This window comes from Acanthopagrus latus, chromosome 15, assembly GCF_904848185.1.
Source record: "Acanthopagrus latus isolate v.2019 chromosome 15, fAcaLat1.1, whole genome shotgun sequence".
Taxonomy (NCBI): Eukaryota; Metazoa; Chordata; class Actinopteri; order Spariformes; family Sparidae; genus Acanthopagrus; species Acanthopagrus latus.
In genome coordinates, this window is record NC_051053.1 from 20,491,441 (window position 1) to 20,510,479 (window position 19,039).

The 19,039-nt window shown below is 41.6% G+C and overlaps 1 protein-coding gene across 3 annotated transcripts in view; it reads left to right on the forward strand.

The window, feature by feature from the left end:
- The first annotated feature begins 203 nt into the window (after positions 1-203).
- Positions 204-19,039, forward strand: part of chrm3a (cholinergic receptor, muscarinic 3a) — a 90,153-nt gene continuing 71,317 nt past the window's right edge. For all 3 annotated transcript variants that reach the window (XM_037122989.1, XM_037122988.1, XM_037122987.1), the window contains exon 1: positions 204-407. The gene's annotated coding sequence lies outside the window, so the exon portion shown is untranslated. The remainder of the gene's footprint in view (positions 408-19,039) is intronic.

The window sequence follows — 19,039 nt, forward strand, 5'->3', positions numbered from 1 at the left end:
TGTGTGTGTGTGTGTGTGTCAAGCTCCTATAGTTTCCCACAGCTATTATCAATGAATGAATCTGGACTTTTCTCTCTTTTTTTTTTCCTTCTTCTTCTTCTTTTTTTTTTTCTTCGCCGGGTGTGCCACCTGCCGGTGCGTCACGGCCGCTCTGACCAATCCCGAAGCGCTGCTTGGTTCGTGCGCCCTTGGAGATCCCGCGGTGCACCGCGCATCGCCGTCCAATGCACGGCTCGCTGACGGGAGAGGGTGGCGAGCCTCGCTGTTCTGTTAGCGCCTCAGATCTGAGTAGACTGGACTGCCGTACTGCCGCTGTGCCAAACATGGAGCCGAGACAACTTTGACTGGATTGCCATTTTCCCCGTCTGCTTGTGCCGCTCCTGACCCGCGCACTTAAATGTTGTGAGGTAGGTGAACGTGACACATGGAAGTGGAAAGTTTTGGTTATTTTACGCACAGAAAAGTCGCCTTCTGTAAGAAAGAGGTGATTCCCCGCCGCTGTTAACGCCGCGCAACGCTGCGTTTTTTGAAGTTAGACAACACGGCATATGAATGGTTACTTGTGTCTGTTTCCAAAGCAGCTCGGGATTTCACAGCTGTTACGTGTTAAATGTGCTATTGTTTGATTGCAACTTTGGCGAACAAGTGCTGCTGCTGCTGCTGCTGTTGTGCCCCGCTGCTGGCCGGCTGAGCATCCCTGCCCAGCCCTCTCTGCGCTCTGCACTCTCCTCCAAAAAAAAAAAGAGAAAAAGAAGAAAAAAGAAAAGAAAAAGGGGCGACGTGGCTTCTGAGGAAAATATGCTCATGTAAAGTTAATCAAAACACGGTGGAAACCTTGTTCTTATCTCCTGAGTGAAAGTTAATCAAACAGAAGAAAAGCGCTGACTGTGTTTCATGCGCGCTCTCCTTCCTTGTGGCACATTGGTTATTATTTTTGGTGATCTGATATTTGTTGCTGTGGACAGACAGAGGGAAATTAATCGTGTCCTTACATGGCAAGTGGAGGGCTTTCATGAATTGGGGTGCCTGTTTATTTATGCTGCCCATAGATGGCCATGTGAAGGAATGTTCCCTCTCAGTGACCTGGGGGTACTTTGACATTGTGCTGCTGGATAATGAGTAAGAGCAGAGGGAACAGCATCTGTGCCATGGCGCAAATATTTTCCTTTTAGTCCACGCCTGCAGCCATTCATCACAGGAGCCACAGTGTGAGTTTGACAGTGCGGACGCCCTGTACGTGATCCACGATTTATCCCCCCCCCACACCTCTCCAGTTTAACATTTTGATGTGTTGCATATATCAACACAATCCGAGTGTTTTTATATCAATACATCAACACGGCTCATTGTCAGGGAACAGTGCAGTCAAGTTCTTGTGTCACGCACGGTGAGATGCACGGCCTGTGAAAGGTGGAGCTGGAATTTGTTTGGATGATTGTGACTTTCCACTGCCTGCCGTGAGGGAGAGACATTCAGAAAAAAAACAAAACAAAAAAAAACCAGAGAGACACATGCAGGAGGAGACGGGAGACAAAAAGGTGAAACAGCAATAGAGCCTTCACAGTTTGATGTATTGTTTGAGCCCCGGTCAATATTGGTTGAGTAATACTTTCTCAGTCTTTGCCCTCCTTGACAAATGGTTTTGTTGTGCACAATGCTACTGCCTTATTGATCACCGTTATGACTTTCCCAAATGGGCTGTGGGTGGAGGATGGTACATTGATGGTTGAGATGTAGCCGGCTCCAAGTAGGATGAAAATGTCTCTGCTTTTTTTTTTTTTTAATCTTCTGCTGTACCTGTAGTTCTGTGTGGGTGCAGGCGTGAGGACACACGCTGAGGCTTTTGGCTCATTAGAACCCAAGATGGTGAAAATGTTCAGATGCTGTTGAAAAATTGAGGAGAAGAACAAGAGGGGATGATGGATTGGGTGCTTTTTTATGTCTAGCGTTTCCCCCCTTCTTCTTAAAATTCAGTGTAATCATTCAAGGAACAGATTGGGGCTTCTGGAAAATTTTTTGGTCTGAGTCAGATGAATAAAATGTGGACATATCTCCCATGCCTCAAAACTGAAGCCAATATTGAAGTGCCTTAAACCTGCATTCATTCTAATCACCAGCAGGGGGCAACTGTTGGTTTAAAAAACAAGTCAGATTCTTTGTAAGCTTATGAAAAAAATGACTTCTCAGTTGATTTATAACCTCAGTGTCTATTTAGTTTATGGTCTCAATCTCTACTTTCCAGGCTTCTTTGATACAGCATGATGTTCAATTTATAAATTATTTTTACACCGCTCAACCTCCAAATATGGGCATGACTGTGGTCATTATGCCAAACTCAAGGCCTGGAAAACAAGTAGTCCATGGGTGATGTCACAGCTGATTGACACTTGATGAAAAACAGCATGTCTGTACAATAAACATGATGCTACAGTTTGCTGCTGGTGAGCTCAGCTCAGCATCTAGAGTGAAAGTGGGATAAAGAGCTAGCCTGGATCCCTTCAAAGGTGAAATAAAACCAAACAAAAAAAAACAATATGACCACTGCCTCCTGCCAAGAGTCCTCGTAAAAAAAAACTTGAATACACAACTTGTATATTTTACACTTGGATGTTTGTAAGGAGTAAACAAAGGGGATGCATGAAGTTTAATGAGCCAGTCAAGCTGTTAAGCACTCATGTGCACCATCGCACACTAAGCTGTAGTTCAGTGAAAGATACTTTTCCAAGGACGTATATGATTCATGCATATGATGGAAAATATGGTTTTTAATTGAGTTTCCCCTCAGTAAAAGTCATTTTTGGGCTTACATCAGCAGGTTGAGTGCTTTTTTTTTTTGCAGCTTTTCATCGATGAAGCTGTATTTCAGTGAAATCAATTGAAGTTCTTAAGCTGTTTCTAATGTTTATGCTCAGCTACGCCAACTAGCATGCAGATATGATGTGATCACATCTGACTCTCAACAAATAAACGTATTTCCTAAAACGTCAAACTTCTTATCACCAAATAATCTCTCGGTTTTTAATGTGACATGTTTTAGACTGTCACGTACGGAAGCAGAGAATGACCATTTTCTTCTTTTTTTATGCACTGTTATCTCGTGATAACGACTTCTTATCCCGTTATCTCAATATAACAAAGATTTTCTCATGATAACAAATTAATTTATTTCGTTATCTCGATATAACAAAGATTGTTTTCTCATGATAACAACTTGATTTATTTCGTTATCTTGATATAACAAAGATTGTTATCTTGTGATAACAACTTATCTTATCTCGGTATAACAAAGATGGTATCTTGTGATAACAACTTATTATCTCATTATCTCGATATAACAAAGATTTGTTTTCTCGTGATAACAAATTAATTTATCTCATTATCTCCATATAACAAAGATTGTTTTCTCGTGATTATGAATTAATTAATGACATTTTGTTGTTGTTTACTTGACTGGGTTTGTTTAGGGGCTACCAGTTAGCAGATGAGTGGCTGACAAACTCCCATCTATCCAGCTGCTTCAGGTAAGGTAATGTAAATGTAGACTTAGCATTAACTTAGCAATGTAATATGAAACGTAATTAAACGTTTATTAATTCATTTAATATTACGGAAGCTGTAATTCGTAATTCGTTGCAGCTCTTGTCAGTTGAAATCAAGATGAACACATTATTTATTAATTCGTTATCACGAGAAAATAATCTTTGTCATATCGAGATAACGAAATGAATTAATTTGCTATCATGAGAATACAGTCTTTGTTATATCGAGATAACGAGATAATAAGTCATTATCACGAAGAAACAAACTTTGTTATATCGAGATGACGAAATAAATTAATTTGCTATCATGAGAAAACAATCTTTGTCATATCAAGATAACAAAATAAATGTATTTGCTATCATGAGAAAACAATCTATGTTATATCGAGTTAATGAGATAATAAGTTGTTATCATGAGATAACAGTGCATTAAAAAAGAAGCAAAATCCATGGCGGTTCTTGGCTTCCGTAGGCGCGGACACGAGAATATGAAATAAGCATGCATGATGGGGAGAACCAGACAGAGAGTTTCAGCTGCTGTATGATCCAGACAATATAATCAAACAGTATGACCCAGAGGCACTGACTGGCACCACCAGGCTACTTTTAGAGCAGGCAACAGGAGACAGTGATGGGTATTTTACAGGAGTCAGCTGGCCAAACAGACGGACTAACTCTCCCATTGGGTTTCATTAGAGCTCGTCTTGATGTTAAAGCCCATCTAATCCACTTTCACAGCCACGCAGACCACAGCAGAGCAAAGCGCAGTGTCTATCTTTAGAGGGTTGCATGGGCAGAAACTTTTCCATCTCGGTTCAATTATTAAAACAATAACACACATTCCCCCGCGCAATGTGTCATTTGATGAGTTCTTCTGCGCAGACTTTGAGTGCTGATGGAAGAGGGTGATTTTCAGGATTAGGTAGAAAGGTTGTCAATCAGTGTCTGCTTGTCCATAAACAGCTGTGTTTATGCAGCGCTGCACTTCCTCTCACGTCCTTCTGTTGTTTCTCCAGTGAGTAGACGTGCTGTCTGACGGCGCAGTTACAGTAAAGCCTTGTGGGGTGTGTGCTCGGCCTCTCCGTCTTTGTCTCCACGCTCTGGGCAGCTACTGTTGTTGTCCCATGTTCACGGGATCTGCTTAGCTTCAGCGACACGGTGCTTGCGAAGACACTGGCTATGCTTTCACAGACTCTTGTATTTCACTCATATTATGAATAATCACCCAATCAGAATGCCTCGTGTAAACACATACATTGGAAGAGACGGGCCTGATCCGACCTGATCAGAGGGAGTCTTCTACAGGACAGTGAGTGGTTATGTAAACCTTTGATAATCTGTCCAATTAGAAGTAAGGAACACACTTAGCATGATTGTTTCTCTCAGACTGGAATAACATGTATATGTGGTGCTTGTCCAAACAGCACACTAAAAGATATTTTTGATTTAAATCCTGCTGTGTAGTTTATCAGCACTGCCTAGTTTTGACAGTTTGATCGAAGTTTGGTGAAGCTGCCCTCACTCGATGGAAGACAGAGTGACCGAGGGGTGGCTTTTGATGTGACTACGCCCTCGTGGATCACTGGTGTCAAAATGACGAGGAAGTTTACCATTCACTTGTTCATTTGTCTGCTCTGCCAACATTGTGGGGATACAAAGATGGATGAGGCAAAATTCCTGTTGAAGGTTTGGTGTCAACTCCATAGAAGTGTCACTTACAACTAGAATATAATAATTTACCAATTCATCATTTTCGTCATTATTTGTATGTTATTTTGTTTATTATCTTGATGTAGCCTGCAAACAATTCTCCAATGGGAAAACATCCAACACTTTTCATACATTATTAATGAGTAAAGGATAATCGATTGTCAGGGCCGCCGATTATCGATAAGAGATACTGATTAAAATTTCCATCTTTACAACAATTCAATGTCATCTTTTCTAAATTGCTCGAGCTGTTAAACCACCTGTAGAATTGTACATAAAATTGTGTCAATAAGATATGGAGCGAATTTAGAATTAAAATGCGTTTGAATTGAATTCTGTCATGTTTTATGCAGATTAGCGTCCATGTCAACATTTAAGATTTTTTCAGACGTTTTGACGACGATCGTTCTCACAGATATTTTATGCAGCCTTGAGTTTAGACACAGTACCTTTGCAGGGTTTCAATCAAAATTATACTGGCGCCTCATGCAAATATCACGTTATTGACGTTGCAGTTTATTTTGTTGTATCAGGGTTATATTACTTCCAATAAAGGTGCCCCGAGGATGCGATTGCGGTCTTTTACGGCCAACACCACGTTTGTTAAGGTGACACTCGCTGACCTTTACTAGTTGTCAAAAGCTCAGTTGGAGATGCCCCTTATTGGCGGCAAAAAGGCGCTCACTTCAGGGCTGTTAAAGATGCTGCACTATGTTTACTTTAGGATATTGTGTATGTTCAGCATACAGCAAGTAGAGATAAAAGTGAGTAACAGTTCAGAGGTCAGGTATTGGCCAGGAGAAGGGGAGGGTGATTTATTGAGGGAGGGTTGGAGTCATGTAGGTGTTTAAGGTTTATAAACCTCCTGGTGGAAGCACATTTTAATCTGTCAGCCGTAACTGTGAATGTTGTGCGTGAAGAAACATCCCGCAGTGCCGCCGTCCACACCGGTATTTCCATACAGTTTGGAGCCGTCTAGCAGGCCCTGTCTTCTTCTGCTGCTGCTGATGCACTTACAATCTTTGTTGTTTCTTCTCTTTTTTAACACTCTCCATGCTCCGTTCTTTATCATTCACCCACATCCTCTGCCACGTGTCACCGCCTCTCTCCGGGAAGCTGTCTCGCTGTCTTTACTCCGGCTCTCCTGGCGATGTAAACCTCATCTTTGGGTGGAGGAGGAGGGAGGGGGGATTCAGATTCATGTCTAATATATGACGGCTCTTTTATGTCCTCTCTGTCTTTGTTCCCGGCAAATAAAATCAATAACAACTTGCTACACATCATTCAGTGGAGGTCCGGAGGGAAGGATAAAGAAGAGAGCTGTGCTGATCATGCGTGGAAGAGGTGGGGTGGGGGGAGGGACAGCGAAAAAGACAACAAAGACTAAGAGAGTGAAGTATGTGCACTGTAAATAAAAAAAACAAACTTCCAACAGCGTTTCTGCATCAACTCAAGTGTAACCCGTAGGAAGGACATTAGGAGGATGATGGATGTTTGACTTGGACCGGCCCCAATCTCTCAATATTCAGCGTTACATTTATTTGCTCCGATTAATGTTTGCCGTCACTGATGGCTTGTTTATTATTCCGAGGTAATGTAGTTTTCACACAGCATCGATCGCGTTAAAGATTGCTCCGTGAATTAAACTCTGGTGCACGCAGCTCAGTTCTGTTCTGCGAGCATCTACCCGCAGTGGCTGATGGTGAAAGATCCGGAGTTGAAGTAAAACTAACAGATTTCGAACAAGAACAAGCTCTCGTAAACAATTGGAGGGAAATGTGAGCCGAACGTCCTCTTGAAAAAATCTGTGGATCGCCCACGTCTTTCTTTTTTTTTTTTTGTGGGGTCTGGTCATCGCAAGTTTAAAGTGTTAATAAGATAGCAATTACCCTCTGTTGACACATTCATATTGGCTTCCGTTTCATAATCCTGAGAAAAAGCTTAGAGCAGTGACCAGACGACTCTAAATATGAGCGAGCTGCAGCCGAGGGATGACGGGAAGCTGAACAAAAAGAACTAGGGAAAGGAAAGTCTTACTCTAAAGTATTACAAAAATCAATCTAAAACACAATAATGCTGTTGCACAATGCCTCTTTTCCATTTCCTTCAAGTTTTCTTTGAACGTTATTGATTCTTGTTTCCACTTTGCTGAATTCTCCAAAGAGTACGTCCGCTCTCTGCTTCCCTCCATCAATGCAGCGTTTTATATTCCAGTGAAAAGATGTATCCATTTACGTACGATGGGATAATTGCTCACAATAAACTAAAAATGCTTTCCATCATCATGCATGTGGAGTGACACGCTCGAGGAAGCCATCTCCTGACATCAAGGCAACACTATGGACTGAGCAGTTTGCGTTTATGGCTCGTGATTGCAAAGTGATGATGGCGTTCTGTCAGCGGGATGTTTGATTGAATTTTCAGGCTGGAGGAATCTAAAGAATACCACATGCCGTGACATGCCGCCTTCATTGTGCGGTAAAAGCAGATGCTATTATACTTTGGAGATGAGTGGAAGGATTTCTGTCGCAGCTGCTGTTCGATAAAATCAGCGTTTAAGTTAATAATTCACGACTGGCATTCCTCCTGACAGATGTTGCTGTAGACAAACAAACATCTGTTGGTCGTTAGATTTAAAAAAAAAAAAAAAAAAAAAAAAAAAGGCACCATTAACTCTTGGATGCTCGATTCAGTGAGCATACAGATCTGATTTCATATCATTTGGACATGTAATGCTCAATTCCAGGTTCATGATTTTATTTTGGGTTACTACTAGAATAGGTTTACATGCTCCTGTCTCTTTAAGGCCCCCCGCCTGTGACCCAGTCTGCTGTGATTGGTCAGCTCACACATGCCTGAGCTAGCTAATTCTTACGGGCCAAACTAGCTGCTTGGCATAAATTATGCAAATATATGACATGGTGATGTAGTGTGATGTCACAAAGTCACAGCATTAAAGAGGACTACTGATGAGGCGTTTCAGGAGCAGGGTTTTCTGTGGGAAAGGGGAGCTCCCGTTGGATTTTTTAACTTTCAAGACCTCTGACACGCAACAGAACCTATAAAGGAGAGGAAAAACATAAAAAAAAGAACATGACATGTCTCCTTTAATGTGTTCAGACAAAAATATTTCTGATTAGTGAGGATACCTTTTCATTACCGCTCTGAGATGATGAGCTCATGAATCATATTTCACTAATGTCACAACAAGAGCCTCCTTATTTAAAACTTAATTAAAGTGTTTAAAGTCCAATCACTCCATCGTAAAGTTAGACTAGATGCTGCTGCGTGATAAGCTTCCCGTCAAAATAAATGTGTCAGAGTTTTTTTTTCAGCTCTATTTAGGATTCTGCTGTGGAGCGTTGAGCGCGTTACAAGTGAAAACGGTGCCTGCTGTGCCCTTTTTTGGTTTTCTCCAGTTGTTTGTTTCTGCTTGACTCCCTCTCGCTTTTGTAATCCAGCTCATTAGCTACATATCAAGTGAGTCGAATTGTGTATCAAGCGCTCGGCTCTGGTACACATCCTGAATTAATCACACTTTCTGGCTTTGTAGAGCTCCATCTGCAGATCGCGTCAGAGGCTGGAGCGAGGTGGAGAACGTAACCAACATAAACGGTTTATCATTGATCCTTTCTGCCTTTTTCATTTCACATGATTTTTGTCCGTAGTGTTGTGACTTAAAATATGTTTAAAGAACTAAAATCGCTTCAGTCTCGTGTTTTTTTCGTGAATAATCTCACACTTTCCTCGTGTCATCAGTGTGTCTGCACGTCCTTCCCTATCTATGTTAATGGCCCTCAGTAATTCACATCGAAGTGTAGGGCTGTCTCGGCTTCTCTTTTATTCAACACCTGTCACACAATTAAAACAGCGCGAGTGATCTTTTTTCCACATCAGCACCGATCAAAAAGTACTTGTGAAGCAGCATATGGTACAAGAGAGGCTGAATGGGTGCTGGCCATTATGTCTGCAGAGAGGATCTTAGTGCTGGATGCAGATAAAGGGACACTGTTGTCAAGCTCATGGGACTCAGATTTAAAAAAAAGGTGAGCGAGTGTGTTTTATTTGTGTTGAGTGTGTATTTTTCAAGTGGAATTGGAGGTGCTGATTGGCTGCTGTGCCAACCTGTCAGAGCTAATATCTATGCTGAGTTGCTCCCAACTGGGGTTTTTGATAATATATGTGGGGAGCTGCTGTGCAAAACAGCAGCATTTCTACTGTATTAGCTAACTACACTGTGTGTGTGGGCGTGTGTGCGTGTGTGTGTGTGTGTGTGAGCTGCTGTTCAAAGTCCTACAGCTATGTTCAGCATGGGGTCTGATGTCAGGTGTTGATTTGATTTTGTGGCTGTGTTGTTTCATAGATTGAGAGTATCGTAGACTATTACATCCGGAACATCCAAAGAATCTGCCTTTTTGCTGATATATGTGCACGTTTGAATGACATAAGCTACGTTTCCACCGTAGGAACTTCGTCCTCACTGCACGGACCAGGGACTACGTATATTTCTGATTGTACAACATTTTTTTTTTCAGCAATCATATTTGAAAATTTACAGCTGCAGACCATTTTGTTTCTGTCCATTGTGGTTGGACACATCAGCATGGAATGATAACCATACTTTTATAGACATCAGCGCTCTAACATGACACATTTCCGTGTCCATAGACCGTGGTGGAACCACACCTCAAAAGTAGTTCCTGGGACACTCAAGTGTTTTCAGACGTGTACTTCCGTTCACGTGGTCCGGACCAAGTGAACAAAACTACGCACTGTTGCGTTTTAGTTCTGGTCTGATGATGATAATCTCATTGGTGCATCATCATGACCCATGCCAGGAAGTCAGATGTCACAGCAATTTACGCAGCACTGCATCTGTTGTGTGTTTATGAGACTCAACAATCAGCTTTTCTTACAAATAGTCACTGTGTTCACCTGCACATGCAGCAGAATACAGTCATAACAGTTTTGTCAACTTTTGACCCATTAATGATATTAAGATTGTTTCCTGTTTGGTTTCCTGTTGATGATTAGTATCTTATTTTAGTGATATGCGTATTTTGTGACAGGTGTGACATCACGCAGAACAGCAGTTTTTAGGTCACCCATTTTGATGCCCTACTCTGAAATTGAAAAGTGCATTTAACACAAGTGCAGGACTCCAAACTCCACTTGGAAGCAATCCAAGACCTTTGGTCCGGTTGTTTGGTCCGCGCCAGGGTTTGAGTGACAGTTTTCACACCAGCCGAAATGAACCACACCAACCTGGAAAATGCACCCGGGTCCATTTCCACCACAGGTCAGGTATAAAAACACCCTTAAAGTGTAAATGTGCTCTTATATGTATGTCTTGAGGCGGAGGGCACGTTCTTGATTGTGCTTTAATCATATTTTGATCGTTTTGGTGCTGCCTCTGAAGCCGTTAAGACAAACATCTGTCTTTTTTTTTCCCCGAGTAGCACTGTGGAGACTTTAAGCAGATGGTGCAGTCATGCTTTAAGGATCAATTATTGATCTTTACTTTAATGTCACCCTCATGATTGGATAATTGTTTACCCAGCTGTTTTTTTTTCTTTAATGGATTCACCTGATTTACCTCTTTTACCAAACTTTGTTTGTTCTACCTGCACATGAAGCGGTGCTTGAAGGTTGCCTTCTTGTGTAGCAGTTTGCTGGTCTTTGTTTTATCACCTCCCTTCACACCAAATGTCAAAGTCAGACGACACAAAGTAAAGTAAAAATGACCTCTCTGTGAAATTTTGATTTCTTAGTTTTCCCCCTGAAGCAGATGTGAGAGTGACATTTTTTGCCAATTCTTCAGAAGAGTTCAAACCAGAGCTTTTGTTTCAGTCTTTCCTTCCGCAGGTTGATTGACGTTTCAGAAAGAAACAGGGGGTTTGTAGAACTTGTACCGGGCTCAGGTGAGCTGTGGAGCGAGCCCTCTGGCTAAACTCTGTAGAGGAAAATTAATCCGAGCCAGCAAGACCCACAGCCCTCGAGCCAGCCGGTCGAATCCTCAGCTGACATTTACATGAGTCTGAAGCAACAAAAAAAACAAAAAATTCAACTCCAATTTACTGTCTTGTCAGTGTGTGCCTGAGGAAGCGTTTGGTTCAATACTTTATTGTCACTGATTTACTGCACAGCGGGGGGGAACTCTTTTGGACAGGTCGGAGAACTGAGACAGAATTAGGCACGAGGGACGCAGATGTTTAACGCTCCTACTGGGATTTGAAGTGTTGCATAAGAGTAACAAGCAGACAACAGCCTGATTACAAGGAAGAGGAAGTGAAACAGTCTTAGTCCATCAACTAGATTGAACATGTGGCTTTTAAGATGCACCCTTTACAATTATGTCTCCGCTCTTTTTATGTACACGACAGGCCTGTTAACAATATGCACAAAGCCATCTTCATCAGAGTGAAATCAAATGAAATGCTCTCTACAAGCTCTGCTGACATACTAATTTCTTGGTCCTTTCACTCATTTTTGTTCAAGAGGTAATGTATATATACATCTATTTAAATTAAAACCAGAGGCCAAACATCTCTCTTGTGAAACAGATGAAAACCCCACAACAAATCTACAGCCTCAAGCAGCGTCGTAAGGAATATTGATGCTGACTGTCGAGTCTGGATTCACCTGAGATTCTTCACCCAGCCGTGCACCTCGGCCTCGAGACGGCCTCATACGCATGAAAGCAAAATCAACTGGAGATGCATCATATGGATTTTTTTCCTCAGCCTATACAGACAGGCGACGATTCTCTGCTCCTCATGGTTGATAATGATAGAAGTTCTCAGCCTTATCTTTTATAAGATTTGTTGCGTTGAAACTCCTTCTTCTGTTTTGTATCATTGGCTCCATTTATCAGCTGCAATCTCGTTACTGTCCGATAACGGATAGAATAAAGTTTTCCCGCGTTCAGTAACAAAATACTGTGTAATCCTTACAGCAGCGATCCCCTGTCATGATCGGTGAATGCCTGCTTTTCCCTCGCCGGTGTTTTCACTCCTCCGTGTTTTGTGGATGGAGCAGTGAAAACCTCTAACACCTCCCCGGGGAATACTTCCATTTAGCGGAGTGATAATAATCTCGAGCTCATCGGCGGAATGTGTGTAACTTGGCATGGCATCAAAGCTTTGTGGAAGAGGCGCAGCGACATGAATCACTGCAGTAGGTGTTCAGGGTTGGTCATCTGCTTTTTTTTTGTTCGTCCTTATCAGCGGTGCAAAAAAAAAAAAAACCCAACAAACATAACGTGCAGGCCTTATTGAACAGCTTTGACAAGGAAAAGCTGGGGAAGTATTTGTTTTTTTCCAAGCCTTCAATCTCATTTCAAGTCATCAGATTCTGAGGCATTACAGAAACAGGGCGATGTGGTCGGAGGACCAGACAGCCAGAGTACATTAACTTTAGTGGTGTCTTTGAGATGAAGAGCAGGCCAGAGGCATGAGAGGATGGATGGAATTAACTGGCACATCTCCATACAAAAGTTTTTGGCAGGGTTATGTTGGTAGAAAAAAAACAAAAGAAAAAGTGTTTATTGGCTTAGTACCCTCTGTGTTTCTTTGAAATGTAATCATAACCCAAGCGGGGCATATTTATTGCATATACAGGCAACGTGCTGGATTTGTGGGAGCTCATTATTTATCAATATTTAGTCAGCCAAATATATGATGTAAACATGAAAATACAATGGTTAAATCAGCTTGATTTATAAAGTCTGGATTCTTGGCATTGAGTTCAGTTTAAATCTCCTCAAATGTAAGTGGAAAACAAGGAAGACAAAAAGGACGCGATGGGGCTCTTATGCTCCATCGGCGGCGAGGCTGTCGGAGGCAACAAAGCAAGACACCATCTTAGTTTAAGTTTGTGCATCTTTCTGCTCCAAACAAAACCCCCGCTCGCGCTGAGGAGAGGGAATTAGCACGGCTGATACTGTGCTCAAATAGATGAGGAGGCGAGATGCAGATTTGTGAGCCGTTTTGGCATGAAATTGCGTCTCTCTCTCTCTCTCTCCACTCAGACCACCTCTTATCAGAAAATATGCCCAGTGGGTGATGTTTGTGTTTGCTGTGCTTAGATATGAACATTTAATTCAGAACACAGAGGAATTCACAGCCGTAACACAACACTTTTTAGATTACTGCAGAAGAATGTATTGTTGATCTCATAATATTTATTATATTCTATTTAGAGAGACTTTACCTACAGTGGCCAAAACCCTGAGTCCCCTTTAATTCATCAAGCCTGATCCAATAGGTGCATGGAGCTAAACGCTAATATTATCATGCTAAGATAGCGCAGTAACATTTTAATGTGTAGCGGGTATCGTTTTTAAAATGTGCACTATCTTTGTTTTGATTTTTTGCATGCTGATATTTGCCACTTTGCACTGAACACAGGTCATTAATTTTTCAGGTGTCTAGTAATAAATAGACTTGAAATTTTGACCAGATTATCATCCTGGTGTGGACATGAATATCTGAAGCAAATCTCACTTTCCACTCGCATTCTTTGTCTGTTTTCATACCTCGTCTCGTCATTGTCAGCTGGTTCATACTTCTTTAGAAATTGACCCGTTGTAGATACGCAGAGGCAGCCAGGTAACAGAACAACAGAACAGAAAAAGTAACAGAAAAAACAAACCTTAATACAAATAAAATTGAAAACCCTAAAAAAAAAGGCAGGTATAAAGGCTGGCATCAAAACAGTAATAATTATTAAGCACAAACCAAAAACAAAGTTAAAAAAAAACACAGTACAACACAGGCAGCAAACCAGGTAAAACCTGACGGGGAGGCGGGACCAGGACATGGATGACAAACACAGGTGTGCAGAGACAGGGGTTAAAAACAGACAAAGACAGGAAGCAGAAAGTGACTTGAGGAGATAAAACAGGAGGTGATCCAAACAGTGACAGTCAAGATATTTTACTCAAAACCAAAAAAATGTCAACTTTTAGTTGTCACTGGTGGAACGAGTCATAGGATTATCTGAGCCAATAGGAATCATCCTCCAGAAACAAACTTTCATGACAGTCAGTGAAGATGTTGTTGGGACATTTTAGTCTGGGTCATCACCTTTAACAGGTGGCTAGACATCCCGACTTTATGCCCCCTAGTGTAAAAGAAGAAAGAAAAGAATTGCCGTATGTTTCCTCTGAACTTAGACTGTAAGATTTGTCAACAAACACAAACTTCTGCCGTCACAACAATTAAACAGATGCTATAATTACCTAATAATTCTGCTTGTAGCCGTTTAAATGATTAAAACACCCAGTGCGCCACTGTGTACCAGCAGATGCAATAAATACTGTAAAATACTGGGGGTGTGATCCCGGAGGGCTTCGAGCTGGTACGTTAAACTGCTGCGGCACTTTTTTTTCAGCTCGCACATTCGTTTTCCGTGATGATATTTCATTAAAGATGCTACATGTTGCCGGTGACCCCGAGTAAACTCCTCCAGTTTTCTCTCGCGCCGTGCCACCTCTTCCTCTCTGCTGTTCATGTTTATTTAACCGCTCGTTTCTGTCTTTCTTTTTTTTCCACAGATTAGTCTCCCTAAAGCTCTTTAAATTAATCTCATTAAATCTCTTTTCTCAGCAAAGACATGGAGGGGCAGTTAGAGTTTGTAGTCATCTGCTTCATTTTCTCTTAAGCTGCTATCGTTACATCAGTCACATCATGCTTAATCCTCAGCTGCTGAAAAACCTCCAGGGGAGCCGGGGTAACCTTGTGACCTCCCCGCCGCCGCTGTGTTTATTATTTATACGTTACATATCAGGACCCGAGGAGATATGATAGCTTAACAGTGGTCGACGGTTCCTCGGAGAGCGTATGAAAGAGAGTCTGAGTCATGTCCCCGGTTTGGTAATGACCTCTTTCATTGTATCTCAGCTTTGGCAGCAAGTTCAAGAAAAGCACTTTGGTGTCTATATATCATAATCAGGATGTGACAGAGGTTATTTACATTGCTCACAATCCAGTGTTGGGTTCCCCTCTTAATTCCATGCTTAGTTTCCAAGCACCAGCCTCTGCTAAGGTGAACAGAGTTAATCATATCACTGCCACATGTGTGTGTTTTAATTGGGATTGAGGCCACTTGGCTCCTGAAGGGAAATGCTTTGTCGCTGAACTGCAGCATCCAGGCGAGAATACTGAGGAACTCTAGAGACTCCAGACAGTCTGAAAAAACTCCACGACTCATATGTTTTTGACTGTTTTCAGTCTTTGCAGTGCCAGGTGTCTAAAGCGAAATTTATTCGTCTCCCTGCCGAATATTTCTAAGAGCTGTTGAAGGGTGAAATGAGAAATTTGTCAGAAACGCATAAAAGAAAAATAAGTTTTGTTTCTAATCAGGTTATTTGATCCAGACAAATTGTTTGGTCAAAACGCTTCAGCTGCAGCTGTTAACTGAATAATTCATTAAAGGGGAAAGTACGAAAATCTATAGTTTGTCTGTGTAATTGTTCGAGCTGTAGAGATGTTTGCCTTCCCTGGAATACAGAGGAACTAGATGGTTCTCAGCTTGTGGTGTCTAAAGTGCAAAAAAAATATTAAAAATTAAAACTCAACAACAGTGTCCCATTCCAGAAAGCATGACCTGGTAACTAAAGATAATCCACAAACGGCTGGATTCCTGTCTGAACTTTTTTTTCCAACAAGGCATGGACCTATTATCTGCACGGCCAGTTATCATTAACTGGGTTTTTTGTCTCGCTCGAAGATTAACAGAACTTATATCTGCAACTACAAGGTGATGTGATTAATCAAATTATCATAATAAAGGGAACACTTGACATATTTGATGTGTAAGTATAAGTATATATGTCGCTGTGTCCAAGTAAATTAAGTTGGCACACGGTATAAATTGCAGTACAATTTTAGGATGAATATCACTGAAGAATGAGGCAGCTGCAGCTCCGAATCTCTAGTGACCCATAGCCAGACATCTGAACATTACCCCTGCCAACTTTTATGCTAATAAAGTTAATCAGAACAAAATTAGAGAGGTTTTAGTGCAGAGCACTCCGCTCCACTCCATTACAATGGGTGCTCAAAGGCTCAGGCTTAACAGGTTAATTTATGCTACTTTGTCACTGATGCAGCATTCTTCCTCTGTCGTCTCACTCAATGTCCCAAACACAACAAGGGGCGTTTTCTTGTCCAGTGTGAATGGGGTAAAGACTTAGTTACTGGTTATGAGCTCCTTGACTAAATAAAATGTCAGTCTGTCCCTATTTCCTGCCAAACTACACCCACTAACTGTATCACCATGCAGAAGGAACATTACTGTTTTATTTATTTATTTATTTTTGCCACCTTGAGTGTCATCTAATATCTCCAAAAATTGCCAACACACACCAAACCAATTAAGATGATATGACAGCACCACAGGTCAGGGGAAAAAAAGGGCTATTTTTATTTTTTATTTTTGGGTAAACTGTCCCTTTCAAATCAGTCTGACATGCATCCCTGCAGCTCTGACATGATATGCTGATTTGAGCAGCGTTATACTTTAAGTCCTCTTGTCAAACAGGCTCTGCAGCATGCTTGTCTGTCAGCTTGCAACTTTCCTGCACAACTGGATCTCATATCCATATTGTGGAAATACTTAGAGGTGTGCAGCGCAAATAGAGTTAAATGGTGCATGTGTGCGGACAACAATACAGGTACCTGCTTCCAAAGACGCCCCGACCATACATGTTCACGAAATCTCATTTTGGCTGGGTGAGAGACGGAGAGCCTGAATAAGAATTCATTTGTCTTTCATGTAAAATTGTTCAAAGAGCCATGAAAAAATGAAATGACGAGTCGTTTTGCAGATGGCTGCATTCGAGGCAGACATTTTTTTGGAGCCGCAGCCACTTGTCTTTTTCTCCGTTTTACAGAACAAATCTGAAAACATCACGACTGCCAAAGCATAAACATGTTCAGTTTAGTTATGTAACATTGTTACCGTTACATCCCCGCCACATGAGCTGCAACAATAATAATGCTGATAAAATAATCACTTTATTTATATCGATGCAAGGATTTTGTTTTAGTTTTCATCCTTGCCGTGGTCTGAACAATATGCCACACAGTATCCAGCATGTAGGAACAGAAGTTTACTCATGTGAAATTGTTATTGAAACAGCTCTGAAAGTGTGTCCCTATTAGGAGAATTTTTTCGGCCGAGTTTTGAATAAATCCCTCACCCCCTTATTTGATCTACTTCTGTTTTAGCTTCTGCGGTCTTTGGGTGTCTGAGAGAGAAAATCAATTCTTTCATACTAACATATTTTGGAGGACTGCAGGGGAATGAAACCAGAAATCCCTCATCTCCTGTGCACTGAATGTATTTACTGTGATGCCGGGGCTTCGTTTCTTTAGCGTTTTTGAATTTAGTCTAGTCCACGGACTCACAGCATTTTACTCCCTACTTTTTCCTTGTAGGAGCACGCTTCACACTGATTAGTTCTAACACCCCCCACCTGCCTCCGGAACAGACAAAATCCCTCACTGCCATTATCGGAGCATTGTCGCTGTGATTGTACGGGTGTGTTCGTGTTCAGTGCAACCATCCGTCAGTGGAAGTGACAGGATGGGTCCCAACCTAAGGCTTGTCTGAACAGCGAGGCCATTCGATCTCTGCTCCAGCCTCATCCATCAGAGTGACATATGCAGATGGTTCGCTGTACATCCAGGCGACCTGGAGACATCGGGGTCTCCACATTTAACCTGCTCATGAGACCATCTATATTTTATTTCTTGAAGCTGTTGCCACTGATATTAAGATTGTAGGTACGTCAACTCCAAGCTCTTATGGCAAAGAAGCTCTGGTTAGTTTTAGGCACTAAAACAACTTCATGGTTTGCTTTAAAATACCTATTTTAGTCAGGACAAACATGGCTGGAAATGTCCCATGGTCTCTTTAAAAACACCTGGTTGTGAGGCCACAAATGTGGCTGGAGATGGTCTGACTTCTGTGAAGAACACCCAGTTTTAGTTGCCAAAAACACATCATAATGTCCTGATTTCTTATGGAAAATATCCAGTCGAGGTTGCCACAAGCATAGCTGGAAAAGTCCTCAGGTTTTGTTAAAATCACCTGGTTTTGTCGCCACACACACATCTGGAAATGTCCCCAGAATACCCAGTGGTATCAGGCTTATAAATGTTGAAACACAGTTGCCCCGTGATAAAAATAGTAGTTTCACACGTTCAAACATAGCGATAGAGACACAAACTGCATTCACCTGTGTAGCAGCTTCATCTTGTAACTCCGCCACCATTCACTCCTGATTTGAAAGTCGAATAATAAACATGCAATCTGACCGTGATGTGGCAGGTTTTATACGAATGTCAAAGTTGCACATCACTGATGACTTGTACAAACTAGAATGTTTCTGTGTTTTGCAGAAGCGTAAACTACCAAAATTACATCCTTGCAACACTATACTGTCCCTTAAATAGGAACTGGAGAAGCAAGACTCTGATCTGTGATGCTTAGCTGAATGTACAGCCCAGAGGTGATCCGTGGACACAGGAGATTAAGAGGTTTGTAGACTCAGTGTGTGAACCTTAATAGAGCGTTCGTATTATAGCTACACCAGGAGTTCTGAACCAGAAAAACAGTCTGATGTGTTTGACACAAAGTGTCCTAAAGCACATCATCAGTAAAACCGGCGTTGTGCCTCTTAATGGAATATGCATGTAGTACACATTCTGCAATTGTGCAGTTTTCTCTGCATTAATAATCCCAAACCAAGAAGGAGTATTTTTGACATAACTATCAAATTT